Raw genomic sequence first — 12012 nt, forward strand, 5'->3', positions numbered from 1 at the left:
GTGTTGGTAAATTGTGAAAAAGGGTATGTAGGGGCCTTTTTGAGAGTTGCTCTGTGGGGAACTTTAACATTCTTGGTTGTGTTGGTAAATTCTGAAAAAGGCTATGTAGGGGCCTTTTTGAGAATTGTTGCTCTGTGGGGGTACTCTAACAATCTTGACTGTGTATATGAACTGGGAAAACTGGTTCTGTAGGGACCTTTTTGAGAATTGTTGCTCTGTGGGGGAACTTTAACATTCTTGGTTGTGTTGGTAAATTCTGAAAAAGGCTATGTAGGGGCCTTTTTGAAAATTGTTGCTCTGTGGGGGGACTAATACTTTTAATTGTGTGGGTGAACTGGAAAAACAGGCTCTGTATAGCTTTTTTGAGAATTGTTGCTCTGTGGGGGGAAATAACAATCCTGACGGTGTGGTTGCACTGGGAAAACAGGCTCTGTAGGGGCCTTTTTTAGAATTGTTGGTCTCTGGGGGAACCTTAACAATCTTGAATGTGTTGGTGAACAGGAAAAAAAATGCTAATTAATTATTTGAAAATCATACAATGTGATTTTCTGGATTTTTTTTATTCTGTCTGTCACAGTTGAAGTCACCTACAATAAAAATTACAGACCTCCCCATTCTTTGTAAGAGGGAAAACTTGCAAAATCGGCAGAAGATCAAATACTTGTTTTCCTCTCTGTAGGTCTGCAGAGGAGCTGTGTACACAAAACGGCAGGATATTTTAAATCAGAACTACACGCAAAGCGGCTTCGAATTTTTCTTTTTGCACGTCTTGTAACCATAAAATGAGGTCTACACACCAGTTAACGGTATGGATATTTTTTTTTACTATTAAGTGTAAAGAAAAGATTTATATTGAATATTTCGCTTTTATTGCCTTTTTTATCAGCGCCCTCTTACACTGTTATCATTATCACATTTGTGTAAAGAGCTGTTTAGCTGCTGGCGCTGCCGAGATGTAAATATACAAGTCGTTAACACGTCTGGAGAAGATACAGCCAGAAGCGTTAAGGGGGGGTAAGAGGTACAGGGAAGGCAGCCGTTTGTATGTGCCCCTCGGAAATAAACAGAGCTGGAGAGCGGCACGCGGGGAAACTGGACGGGCTATGGTGCCAGTGTAATATAGGCAAGAGAGACAATGCAGGGAAGGCATATAAATACTCAGCGTAATATTATGCAGGCTTTCCACTTTCTAGTAGGAAAAAATCCTCGACGGCACAATGAGGGAACGTATCTGTTATCACTGAGGATATATGGAAACGGCGGTAAACAACAAAGTCGCGAGGAGGTAGAGAACTATCGCCCCAACCTGCATGTTATTAGTAGCGAGGGAGGAAGGCTCAGTGGTTGTAAGATACAGTAAAATGACGTTTCGGCTTTTAGGAAGCCTTCATCAGGGTTTTGCGTATAAAGCGTTGAGAGTTTAGAGGAAAAAATATGTAATATCAGATGGTGCTCAGTGCGTGTGCGGTATGGGTAAGGTGCCCGAGAATGCGGAGACAAATCATATGCCAGGTTAGGGTACTTTCACACTTGCGTTCAGCGGAGTCCGTCACTATGGAGAATAGCGCAGTCCGTTAACGCACTGCGCTATTCTCCATAAACTTGTATGGACGACGCACTGTAACGCAAGTGTCAGCGTTGCATCCGCTGGACGACGCAGCGTCGTTATTTTGACGCTGCGTCGGGCGGAAGAAACGCAGCATGTAACATTTTTTTGAGCAGCGCAATCCGTAGGATTTCACTGCACATGCTCTTTTTTTTAAATCACAAACTTTATTTTGTCTCTTGGGGGCCAAACGTTCAGCTGAGCACCCGGCCGCCGGCATGTGAGAGCGCTCAGCTGAACGACCAGCCGCCAGCATGCCTGGCCGCCGGCACATGAGAGCGCCCAGCTGAGAGCCTGGCTGCCAGCATGTGAGAGCGTTCAGCTGAGTGCCCGCCCGCCGGCATGTGAGAGTGCTCAGTTGAGCGACCGGCTGCCGGCATGCCCGGCCACTGGCATGTGAGAATGCTCAGCTGAGTGCCTGGCTGCCGGCATGTGAGAGTGCTCAGCTGAGCGACCGGCCGCCGGCATGCCCGGCCACTGGCATGTGAGAGCACTCAGCTGAGCGACCGGCCGCCGGCATGTGAGAGCGCTCAGCTGATCGTTCACAATAGTCTGCTGCCGGTAAAACTGTAAAGAAGAAAAAAAAAAAAAGAAAAAAAAGCTTTCCGTTGTTTTTTACGATCCGTAGCATCCGTCACACAACGCAGGTGTGACGCCCTGGGCAAGCCAGGGGTCACAGGTCACAACATCACATGCACCCCACATTCCCGGCAGGTACACCTAGGCTAACCAAAATCCTTGTTGCCTTCCTCCAGGGGCTGATGTCCACACCAGGGGGTGGGCCAGGCGGTTGGCTCCACCCACCGAGGAGTTCATAGCCCTGGAGGCGGGAAAACCAGGCAGAACAGCTGGGGAGGGTGAAGTAGAAGGAAGTGGTAAAGGAGGACAGTGACAGAAAAGTGACAGTAGTAAAGCCTGAAGTTGGTCCGGGTGTGTGCCCCGGACTGAGACAGCAAGGTCAGCAAACGGCGGTGATAGTCTGCAGGGGGACTGTTTGGAGATTGCTGGAAGGACCGCGGACGGGTGGTGACCCGGCGGTACTGGAGCGGTATACGAAGAACAGTCAGCACCAGGGCAGGGGCCTTTCGGATCCCGGCAAGGCTAGGCGTCGCCATAATTTGCCAAATCCGTCAGTGAAGGGGACCTTTGTCTCCTAACAACCAAGTCCCGATTGAAGGCAACAATCCGACCGTTAAGGGGAGACACCGCCACCGCCAAGGCACCAGTTTCCCAGGGCCAGCGCCTGCGGGCAAGAGAGGGGCTCCTCCGGCTCATGTCCAGGTCGGGGAGCGGGTAACCGGTGGGAACCCATCGCTACCAAAAAGACTTTACATAGGTGCAGGGAAGAGACCATCACCGCTAACTGCAGGGAACATCAGCACCGTAACCGTCCGAGGGACCCGTCCAACCAGCCGTTTGTTTACCGAGAACTGTGTCGTGTTTACTGGCTGAGTGAGTACCTCCGTGCCGTGCGGCACAGCGCTGTCCCTGCGCCCCTGCACCTCCACAGGCCCCATACCCGCCTGTTCACTATACCAACCCCATCACTGGGCCCCGGGACCACCAAAACCCCTACCCACGTGAGGGGGCAAACCAACAACTGGCTGCTCCATACCATCACTCCCGGGCTCCCCGGACAGAGCAACGGTGGTGTCCATACAATCACCACAACCGTGGGTGGCGTCACGGACAATAAACTATCCCAAAACCCAATCCCCTTTCACTCACGGGCGAGGAGCGCCGCTCGAGTCCCCGGGATCCGGCCCATCGCTCGAGCCACCGAGCAGCAGCAGCAGGCCGCAGCAGCCGCAGCGGCAGCCGGACCCGAGCAGTGGGAGAGCGCGGCGTCCCCTCCTCCGCCCGCGACACAGGCCTACGGAACTTGTCCAACGCAAGTGTGAAAGTATCCTTAGAGGGGGGAGGATGCAGAGGATAGAGGAGCAGTGCGCCTTCAGTGAGTCCACCAGTGTTTTATGGACAAAGTGATATCACTGCCACCACTGCCTGGGACTTTGTCCATAACACACCGGAGGACTCACTGAAGGCGCACTGCTCCTCTATCCTCTGCATCCTCCCCCCTCTAACCTGACATATGATTTGTCTCCGCATTCTCGGGCACCTTACCTATACCGCAGACGCCATGAGTACCGTCTGATATTGCAGATTTTTTTCACCTAAACCCTCAACGTTTTATATACAGAACCCTGATGAAGGTTTCCTAGGAGCCGAAACGTCGTTTTGCATAGGTTGAGGTGCATCCCTTTTTGCAACAAATCAAAAATTAAAAAATCTAAATTCTATTTGACCCTTTGTTGTCTCTTGAGTGCCGGAGTTACCCTTTATGACCCCCTGTTACTTGTCATAAATATGCAATTGTTTTACTTAGTGTAAATGCCGCAACTCGCCTGAATCTGAGGTTGTTATTCTCTTGTTTCTGCCCTCTCAATTGTTGAGATATGGTTTTCTTATATACAGTAGAAATCTACTCTTATTTGCCAACTGGGCGTGGTCCTGAAGATGACACCATGTAGAATATGCTCTGATCTAAACCCTCTATTGTAGCTGTGGCAGGATGTTTAGGATCGTTGAATGGTGAACTTACACCTGTCATGGGGTAGCAGGGGACCGGGGCTCCTAAATCGGCCCTCAGGCTAGCGGCACCCTAGCTATCCCTGATCCAGAGATACGTTTGAAGGTGACAATGTCTGGGACGCCTTCCAACCCCTGCTCCTGACCAGCCCTGATCTAGTATCTCCTCCCTTCCTACCCCGGGGAGGTGGTCTGGACAGAAGAGTGTAAACACCAACAGTGATAGACAAACTCTCTCACACACCACGCTCACACAGAGTAATCAGACAACAAGTGATAAGGAGGAAAACTGAAGCAGGGAGGAAATAACAACAGTAAACGGATAGGTGTTGCGGAAAGCTATAGTCGGCATGGGAAAACAAATTCCTCCATCTTAAAAAGGCAGGGAGTACCTGTGATAGGTCTCCCACAACATGTGATCCAAAAGGTAATCAGCAGCTTAGTAGACATTAACAACTGCTAGTCCGATCACTAATGAGCACACAGCTGGTCAACGCCCGAGCCTGCAACTCAGAAGCACCAGAGAAAGTATAGTGAGAAGCATCAGAGTCTGTGGTCTGCACAGCGTCTGATGCCGCCATGACACTCGGTGAGTTTAGAGCAACACACTGTGTGACAACACCCCAGTCACAAGTCTTTTACAGCCTCTAACAGGTTTTCCTCCAGGATTGAACAGTATATAGCTGCATCCAACTTCACATCAATTCTGACCAAATTCCTTGCCCTGTCTCCTCACAGCAGGATGCTGCCTCCACCATGTGTGACAATGGGGATGGTGTTTTCAGGGTGATGTGCAGTGTTAGCTTTCCACCTGACATAGCACTTTGTATTTAACCGAAAAGTTCTAGTTTGGTCTCTACTGGCTAGAGCACCGTCTTCCACATGCCATGCAGAGGTGCCCACTGACTGCACCAGCAGAATAGTGAGTGCAGCTCTGGAGTATAATGCAGGATGTAACTCAGGATCAGTACAGGATCAGTAATGTAATATATGTATACAATGACTGCACCAGCAGAATAGTGAGTGCAGCTCTGGAGTATAATACAGGATGTAACTCAGGATCAGTAATGTAATGTATATACACAGTGACTCCAGCAGAATAGTGAGTGCAGCTCTGGGGTATATATAATACAGGATGTAACTCAGGATCAGTAATGTAATGTATGTACACAGTGACTGCACCAGCAGAATAGTGAGCGCAGCTCTGGGGTATAATACAGGGTGTAACTCAGGAACAGTAATGTAATGTACTGTATGTACACAGTGACTGCAGCAGAATAGTGAGTGCAGCTCTGGGGTACATATAATACAGGATGTAACTCAGGATCAGTACAAGATCAGTAATGTAATGTATGTACACAGTGACTCCAGCAGAATAGTGAGTGCAGCTCTGGAGTATAATACAGGAGGTAACTCAGGATCAGTAATGTAATGTATGTACACAGTGACTGCACCAGCAGAATAGTGAGCGCAGCTCTGGAGTATAATACAGGGTGTAACTCAGGATCAGTAATGTAATGTATGTACACAGTGACTGCACCAGCAGAATAGTGAGTGCAGCTCTGGAGTATAATACAGGAGGTAACTCAGGATCAGTAATGTAATGTATGTACACAGTGACTGCTCCAGCAGAATAGTGAGTGCAGCTCTGGAGTATAATACAGGAGGTAACTCAGGATCAGTAATGTAATGTATGTACACAGTGACTGCTCCAGCAGAATAGTGAGTGCAGCTCTGGAGTATAATACAGGAGGTAACTCAGGATCAGTAATGTAATATATGTACACAGGGACTGCACCAGCAGAATAGTGAGTGCAGCTCTGGAGTATAATACAGGGTGTAACTCAGGATCAGTAATGTAATGTATGTACACAGTGACTGCTCCAGCAGAATAGTGAGTGCAGCTCTGGAGTATAATACAGGAGGTAACTCAGGATCAGTAATGTAATGTATGTACACAGTGACTGCACCAGCAGAATAGTGAGTGCAGCTCTGGCGTATAATACAGGATGTAACTCAGGATCAGTACAGGATCAGTAATGTAATGTATGTACACAGTGACTGCACTTTATATAAGTTGATATTTCTAGCTGTAAACCAAAGTGAGTGGAATACTTTCATTTTTGCGGAGTGACACCTCCACCCATGCACCGCCCGTGGTTTTGGCACTGCGTCGCTGTGCAGTATTTGCAGGTCTTTTTTTAACGCTTTCGCTCACGTGGAGCAGATCCCCGTCCTGACATTTCTAGTGCCGCACACATTCCACAGCTAATCCACTTACAAGTGTCAGCGCTTGTCACAGCCTGCTCATGCCCTGCTATGAATCTCCGATACCTCGCCCTGTCATTCCATTTGGGGCAGGCGATTCCCCAATACGGAAATATATTTCCATATTACAAGCCACAGGAGAGAGCTGCGCCCGCTTCTTGTGCTTGCGTTGAGCCGACATGTCACAAGTGTCACCCATGTCACCCATATTTCTACACTTACACTTTCGGTTTTTTAGAGTAGAGGAGGGTGGCTCAGTGGTTAAGAGCCCTTCAGTGTATGCACAGAAATCAGCCATAATATTACCTCCCGATAATATTGTATACAGGTGCATCTCAATGAATTAGAATATCATGAAAAACTTAATTTCAGTAATTCAATACAAAAAGGGAAACGCATTTCATATCATATTATATAGAGTCATTACACACAGAGGGATCTATTCCTATATATTATATAGACTCATTACACACAGAGGGATCTATTCCTACATATTATATAGTCATTACACACAGAGGGATCTATTCCTATATATTATATAGACTCATTACACACAGAGTCATCTATTCCTACATATTATATAGTCATTACACACAGAGGGATCTATTCCTATATATTATATAAAGTCATTACACACAGAGGGATCCATTCCTATATATTATATAGAGTCATTACACACAGAGGGATCTATTCCTATATATTATATAGAGTCATTACACACAGAGGGATCTATTCCTACATATTATATAGAGTCATTACACACAGAGGGATCTATTCCTATATATTATATAGAGTCATTAATCACAGAGGGATCTATTCCTACATATTATATAGAGTCATTACACACAGAGGGATCTATTCCTATATATTATATAGAGTCATTACACACAGAGTCATCTATTCCTATATATTATATAGACTCATTACACACAGAGTGATCTATTCCTACATATTATATAGAGTCATTACACACAGAGGGATCTATTCTTACATATTATATAGAGTCATTACTTACACACAGAGGGATCTATTCCTATATATTATATAGAGTCATTACACACAGGGATCTATTCCTACATATTATATAGAGTCATTACACACAGAGTGATCTATTCCTATATATTATATAGACTCATTACACACAGAGGGATCTATTCCTACATATTAAATAGAGTCATTACACACAGAGGGATCTATCCCTACAAATTATATAGAGTCATTACACACAGAGGGATCTATTCCTACATATTATATAGAGTCATTACACACAGAGTGATCTATTCCTATATATTATTTAGAGTCATTACACACAGAGGGATCTATTCTTATATATTATATAGAGTCATTACACACAGAGGGATCTATTCCTATATATTATATAGAGTCATTACACACAGAGGGATCTATTCCTATATATTATATAGAGTCATTACACACAGAGGGATCTATTCCTATATATTATATAGTCATTACACACAGAGGGATCTATTCCTATATATTATATACAGTCCTTACACACAGAGGGATCTATTCCTATATATTATATAGAGTCATTACACACAGAGGGATCTATTCCTATATATTATATAGAGTCATTACACACAGAGGGATCTATTCCTATATATTATATAGAGTCATTACACACAGAGGGATCTATTCCTATATATTATATAGAGTCATTACACACAGAGGGATCTAGTTCATGTGTTTTTTCTGTTAATGTTGATGATTATGACTTACAGCTAATGAGAACCCAAAAGTCATTATCTCAGAAAATTATAATATTATATAAGACCCAACTGAAAAAAAAATTATATAAAACTCAGAATCGGCGCCTACTGAAAAGTCTGTACAGTAAATGCCTCAATACTTGGTCGGGTTCTTTTTGCATGAATTCTTGCATCAATCAGCCTGTGGCACTGCTGAGGTGTTATGGAAGCCCGGGTTCCTTTGATAGCCGCCTTCAGCTCGTCTGCATTGTTGTCTCTGGTGTCTCTCAGATTCTCTATGGGGTTTAGGTCAGGCGAGTTTTCTGGATAATCAAGCACAGTGATACTGTGGTTAGTAAACCAGTTATTAGTACTTTTGGCAGTGTGGACAGGGGCAAAGTCCTGCTGGAAAATGACATTTCCATCTCCAAAAAGTTTGTCGAAAAATTGAAGCATGAAGTGCAAAATTTACTTTTATCTGAAAACAACACCTTGGAGCACTGAGCAATAGTCCAGATCTTTTCTCCTTGGCCCAGGTAAGACGCTTCTGGTGTTGTCTATTGGTCATGAGTGGTGATACAAGGAATGTGACACTTGTAGCCCATGTCCTGGATACGTCTGTGTGTGGCTCTTGAAGCACTGACTCCAGCAGCGTCCACTCCTTGTGAATCTACCCTATAGTTTTGAATGGCCTTTTCTTAACAATCCTATGAAGGCTGCGGTTATCCCGGTTGCTTGTGCACCTTTTTCAGCCACACTTTTTCCTTCAACTGTCCATTAATATGCTTGGATACAGCACTGTGTGGACAGCCAGCTACTGTAGCAATGACCTTTTGTGGCTTACCATCCTTGTGGAGTGTGTCAATGACTGCCTTCTGGACCTCTGTCAATTCAGAAGTCTTCCCCATGATTGTGTAGGCTACTGAACCAGACTAAGGGACCATTTTAAATGCTTAGGAAGCCTTTGCAGGTGTTTTGTGGTAATTTTTCTAATTTTCTGAGATAATGAATTTTGGGTTTTCATTGGCTGTAAGTGATAATCATCAACATTAACAGAAATAAACACTTGAAATAGAGCCCTCTGTGTGTAATGACTCTATATAATATGTAGGAATAGATCCCTCTGTGTCTAATGACTCTATATAATATATAGGAATAGATCCCTCTGTGTGTAATGACTCTATATAATATATTGGAATAGATCCCTCTGTGTGTAATGACTCTATATAATATATAGGAATAGATCCCTCTGTATATAATGACTCTATATAATATGTAGAAATAGATCCCTCTGTGTGTAATGACTCTATATATGTTAGGACCAGGATGACGGGTAGGCCCAGGAGGTGGATCCACTAGACTGAGCACCCCACCGAGGGCAAGGTGCCCGGTAGCCGGAGCACTACGGGTAGCAGGACAGTCCGTACAGAAGAGTGGGTGTAGAAGTCCCTGGGACCACGGAGTCTCTGAAGGTAGTCCGGGTGACGGAGCTCAGGTTCGGAGGCTGAGAAGATGTCAGGCAGAGTCCGGAACCAGCGGAGCGGGAAGGTCGGTCACCACACGGATCCAGGGATCGGAGACGGTAGGGACTGAGAAGATGGCGGACAGTCACCGTTAGTAGTTCTGGAACCGTCAGGACCGGTTGGCGAGACAGGAGCGGCTCTACAAGAGAGATAGGTAGGTACGGGACAAAGCACAGGGAGACCTGACTCCTAGCTTAGCAAACACGAAGAACAGGCCCCGCCCACTTGGAAAGGAACCCTCTATATACCCTGTACCTGCATCTTCAATATCCTGTTGGAAGACGCTGGCCCTTTAAGAAAAGGTCAATGACCGCGCGCGCGCCCTAATGCGCATGCGCGAGGCCCGGGTGCCAGAAGCCAGAGCAGGATGCGGTGTGCAGGAGGCAGGAGTGCCGGGCCGGCTCAGGACAGCAGACGGGCGCCGGGACCAGGGACCGGGTTGCCTGGAGGACGCAGGTGAGGGAGCATGGAGGCTGAGGAGCGGGGGACCGGGGAGCGTGGCACGGGAGCGGGGAAGCGAGGTCCGGGAGCTGGGGAGCGTGGCAGAGGAGCCGGGGAGCGTGGCAGAGGAGCCGGGGAGCGTGGCAGGTGAGCCGGGGAGCGTGGCAGGAGAACCGGGGAGCGTGGCACGGGCACCGGGGAGCGTGACAATATAATATATAGGAATAGATCTCTCTGTGTGTAATGACTCCATATAATATATAGGAATAGATCCCTTTGTGTGTAATGACTATATAATATATAGAAATAGATCCCTCTGTGTGTAATGACTCTATATAATATATAGGAATTGATCCCTCTCTGTGTAATGACTCTATATAATATATAGGAATAGATCCCTCTGTATATAATGACTCTATATAATATGTAATAATAGATCCCTCTGTGTGTAATGACTCTATATAATATATAGGAATAGATCCCTCTGTGTGTAATGACTCTATATAATATATAGGAATAGATCCCTCTGTGTGTAATGACTCTATATAATATATAGGAATAGATCCCTCTGTATATAATGACTCTATATAATATGTAGAAATAGATCCCTCTGTGTGTAATGACTCTATATAATATATAGGAATAGATCCCTCTGTGTGTAATGACTCTATATAATATATAGGAATAGATCCCTCTGTGTGTAATGACTCTATATAATATATAGGAATAGATCCCTCTGTGTGTAATGACTCTATATAATATATAGGAATAGATCCCTCTATATGTAATGACTCTATATAATATGTAATAATAGATCCCTCTGTGTGTAATGACTCTATATACTATATAGGAATAGATCTCTCTGTGTGTAATGACTCTATATAATATATAGGAATAGATCCCTCTGTGTGTAATGACTCTATATAATATATAGGAATAGATCCCTCTGTATATAATGACTCTATATAATATGTAGAAATAGATCCCTCTGTGTGAAATGACTCTATATAATATATAGGAATAGATCCCTCTGTGTGTAATGACTCTATATAATATATAGGAATAGATCCCTCTGTGTGTAATGACTCTATGTAATATATAGGAATAGATCACTCTGTGTGTAATGACTCTATGTAATATATAGGAATAGATCCCTGTGTGTAATGACTATATAATATATAGGAATAGATCCCTCTGTGTGTAATGACTCTATATAATATATAGGAATAGATCCCTCTGTGTGTAATGACTCTATATAATATATAGGAATAGATCCCTCTGTGTGTAATGACTCTATGTAATATATGCGTTTCACTTTTTGTATTAAGTTACTGAAATAAATTAAAAACTTTTTGATGATATTCTAATTTATTGAGATGCACCTGTAGTTCCCTGAAGCCGTATCTGTGACTATCATTGGATGGAATCCACAAGACCTCGCAAGGTGTCCTGTAGTATTTGGCACCAAGATGTTACCAGCAGAATTTGTATGTTGCTTGGTGCAGCCGCCATGGATCGGAATTGTTTTTCCAGCACATCCCACATTTGATCGAGATCTGGTGGCCATAGCAATACTCATACCCCTTGCATAGTATAAGCTCCATCAGAAGAGCTCCACCAGTACATCAAACCGGTGAAGAGAAGAGGCAGGCACATATGGTTTAGAATCAGCAGCTCCATCCTCACCTCTCAGTCCGATGTCAATGTGACGCCCTGGGCAAGCCAGGGGTCACAGGTAACAACACCACCACACCCTACACCCCAGATAGGTACACCAAAGCTAAACCAAAAATCCTTGTTGCCTTCCTCCAGGGGCTGATGTCCACACCAGGGGGTGGGCCAGGCGGTTGGCTCCGCCCACCGAGGAGTTCACAGC

At 45.0% G+C, this 12012-nt stretch overlaps 1 protein-coding gene and 1 long non-coding RNA gene across 4 annotated transcripts in view; one reads left to right on the forward strand and one right to left on the reverse strand.

Moving 5' to 3' along the window:
• GJA5 (gap junction protein alpha 5) overlaps positions 1-12012 on the reverse strand; it is a 147426-nt gene that overhangs the window by 54879 nt on the left and 80535 nt on the right. The window lies entirely within an intron of this gene.
• Positions 6581-12012, forward strand: part of LOC142281652 (uncharacterized) — a 42303-nt gene continuing 36871 nt past the window's right edge. The window contains exon 1 of the long non-coding RNA XR_012743702.1: positions 6581-6651. This is a non-coding gene — a long non-coding RNA (uncharacterized LOC142281652). The remainder of the gene's footprint in view (positions 6652-12012) is intronic.

The sequence above is a fragment of the Anomaloglossus baeobatrachus genome, chromosome 2 (assembly GCF_048569485.1).
Source record: "Anomaloglossus baeobatrachus isolate aAnoBae1 chromosome 2, aAnoBae1.hap1, whole genome shotgun sequence".
In the NCBI taxonomy this organism is placed as follows: domain Eukaryota; kingdom Metazoa; phylum Chordata; class Amphibia; order Anura; family Aromobatidae; genus Anomaloglossus; species Anomaloglossus baeobatrachus.